Source organism: Lactuca sativa, chromosome 5 (genome assembly GCF_002870075.4).
Source record: "Lactuca sativa cultivar Salinas chromosome 5, Lsat_Salinas_v11, whole genome shotgun sequence".
Classification (NCBI taxonomy): Eukaryota; Viridiplantae; Streptophyta; class Magnoliopsida; order Asterales; family Asteraceae; genus Lactuca; species Lactuca sativa.
This window is the reverse complement of record NC_056627.2, coordinates 114,608,822-114,612,326: the sequence shown is the minus strand read 5'-3', so window position 1 is coordinate 114,612,326 and position 3,505 is coordinate 114,608,822.

The following is a 3,505-nucleotide window of genomic DNA, read 5'->3' as shown; positions in this document are numbered from 1 at the left end:
AGGAAGCAAGCACTAGAAATCTTGTGCCTCTTATGGTTCACACCCAAACCCTAGCAACTAAGGAAACTTAAAGAGAGATGAAAGGAGAGGTAATTTTTCAGCTATCTTCTTGGGAGAAGTGATGGCCGAAAATGGGTAGCCTAATGACCCTATTTATAGCTAATAAAAAAAACCCTAGAAAACCTTTACTTGATTAAAATAATAATATTTCAAATCAGGTAATTATATAGTTTCCTAATTATTCATATTATATATCTGAAATATTCTAGAAACCATAATATAGCTCTTTAAAACTATCCACCACCTTGGAAGGTTCTGGTATCCCTTTTGTTCAACTATTGAATAATTATAGCTTTAGTCCTTTGTAGTTCGTATGAATCGAGTGTAATAATGAAATTAGAGTATGAATTGATTTAAGAGAACAAAAAGTAAATTAGATCTATTTTGATATTTTATTGCTTTAGAGAGAGTATACATTATAGAAGAGTAAAGTGTTCTTACAGTTCACGAAAGTTACTCTAATACGTATACTTACCCCTATTTATAGGAGTTAATAGAAGCACAAAAAATACACAAGGGATAAGACACTTAAGCTTCGAAATCAAAACTGCCCTTATGAAATATATATAATGAATACATCAGAACAGACTTCAACAAAAGACATGAAGAAAGACACTTCGAAATCTCATAAAACGTTTTGAACCCTACATTCTCCCCCTTTATGAGAAATGTTGAATCCTAAGTCATTAGCATCTTCGTTTCTTGATGTAGTCATTTTCGAATCTCTATGTACCAGGTGATCTTCCTTCGAATCTCAGCTTTATCACCATTTGTTTTCCTTTTGCAGTTGTTAATACGAACCAGTAGACTCGTGTACTATGTATTCGTATATCTCTCAACATCTTCAACCTTGAACAAAAACTTAGTGATCTTATGATTTTTGTTCTTCCCAAAAAACACAACTCCTAATTGCTTGACATGGATTTCACTATCTACGAAATCCTTCAAGCTTCCTTGACCTTTCAGAAATGATTGTGGCACAGTCACTTGTCATCCCATTGCTAAAGCAAGCTCCACATCAGTCAAGGCTAGAGAATCGTAATAATTGTCAATGAATAGCTTGATATGTGTGAAACGAATCAGGAAGTCTTCTTTGCTATTCACTTGAACTTTCGAAACGTCAATACCACTTAAGATCTTCACAACAAAAATGAGAGCATTAAGATTCATCAAGGGAAAATCAACCACCGAGAAGTTACATGCAACGTTATTAGCTCGAACTACATTATAACAAAAGTTCTGCAACAAGCCTTCGAAAAGTTGATACTTGGTAACACCCAAAACTTTGACTATTTTCACTAAGGACCAAACTTCTTCTTCTTTCTTCCAAAAAACTTCATGAAAGCTCATTTTTAGCTTCTTATATTCCTCTTTATCTTCAAACTTGTCCACCAATTGATATTGAGCCGAGATAAACATCATATGATTGATGGGAAAATCTAGTTGGTTGAAATCTGAATTCTTTATCTCATAGCTCTTCTTCGGTGTTTTAAGAAAATCAAACAGATATGCAAGTGAAACAAGTTATTCAATGGTTTCGTAACAAAAATGCTTGGTAGGATCACCTTTGTTAAGACCTAGAGGATCACCTTGCCTTTGCCGTAAGATGTTGTTTATCTGTCTTTGTCTTTCAATCTCTTTTTGTCACACCCCAAAACCAAGAACGGCGGAAACGTTCTAGGGCGGAGGACGTCATGTACAGTATCATAACAATGCAAAGTAGTAAATAAGAAACAACATCATCCATTGCATTAATAGTATAATTTCATACAAGTGTGTTCTTTAATAGTAATAAGACACCAAAAAGAATAATCAAAATAAAAGACGAGTCTTGAAGATGCTCCGTCTTCTCAAAACCTGATCATCGGTACCTGTCTACTGGTGACCTGAGAATACAAGTTATTTTGAAAGCGTAGACCAGCATTAAAGCTGGTGAGTTCATAAGTATTTAGTGTCAATGTTTGTGTAAGTTCGATGAAAATGTTTGTAATTGAACAATGTAAATGTTTGTATATGTTTGAAAACTCCTAGAAAATCCTATATTTTCTACTAGTATAAAAAGTAGTCTTCTACTAAGACCCGACTATTTTGTATGTTTGTCTCTTTGTAAAAGTGAAAGCTTTTCCCAAGTATGACTATCTTTACCAAAAATATAGTTTTATATTACCCTTTATGTGAGAATATCACAATTTGAATATAATGGGAAAATGTATATGTGTACTGTAGTATTATTTGTATTAATCACTGAAGTAATAACTACCTTAAAACCAAAGGTGTAATTAAGGAAAAATGTGATATGATTGTTACCATACTAATCTGACTATAACACGACGATGAAAGACGTCGGAAGAAATGACATATGGCACCCGTAGACTTGCAAGTCCCACTGTAGCGAACAACAAAGGTGTAGGATAGTCAATCCAGTATAGATATATACGCAAACTCACGCTCTCCCTCTAGGAGATTCTGGTTACAAAGTGTGACATAACGAAATGGTCGATGTGCCATAAAGTAGTATCTCACATTATGTTATCTCTGAATCTTGTTATAGTATATTTGTTATAGTAATAGTATTATACGTATAGTATTCTTTGTATAGTATCCTTTATATAGTATTCTCTATTATAGTATTCTATGTCGAGTATTCTATGTTATAGTATTCTCTGTTATAGTACTTGTATATGATAATATTCTCCTGAACTATACCTATTATAGTTTACTAGTAAGTTATGTATATGAATTGATGAATGTATACCCTTGATACCCAAAGGTACTGAATTGATTAAATAGAACTTTTATGTCTACATATGTATACATAATATATATCTAATATTTAGATGACCTTCGGACAACTGGCCGGTACCCTACGTCCACGTCCAAACAAGGAAAAGGAAATGAAGCGAGCTAGCAGTCCTAAGTCCTATAAACATTATGTATATAAGTATACATATAAATACATGCTTTTGTCAGTGTATATAACTTAAAAAGAGGTTTTGTAATACATTTAAAGAGTATTGAACAATAAATAAATAATGACTTGATTTCAGTTTATAAAACGATTTAAAAGTAGTTTGTTTTGAAACACAGTTTGTAGTATATGAAATCCTTGATTGAAACACAGTTATAAATCACATGTGATTGATCTTATAACTAGCATGTTTTCTACCTGTATTCCCCCTCCTATAAACGCATTTAAAATCATTTAAAATATAAGCTTAAGGGATATGAGCTCACCTGAAGTGAGTGATACGAATGTAAGATCGGTAAAGGATGTTAAGTGTCAAGTGAGGACTTGAGCACACACATATCCTATTTAACATATAATGACACATATATGCTTACAATTAGTGTTTATAACAACTAATTAGGTAATGGAACAACCTTAGGGCTAGGAAACATTTGTACTAAAGTGTTAAACCAGTTAGGGTTGCATATAAGGGGAGTA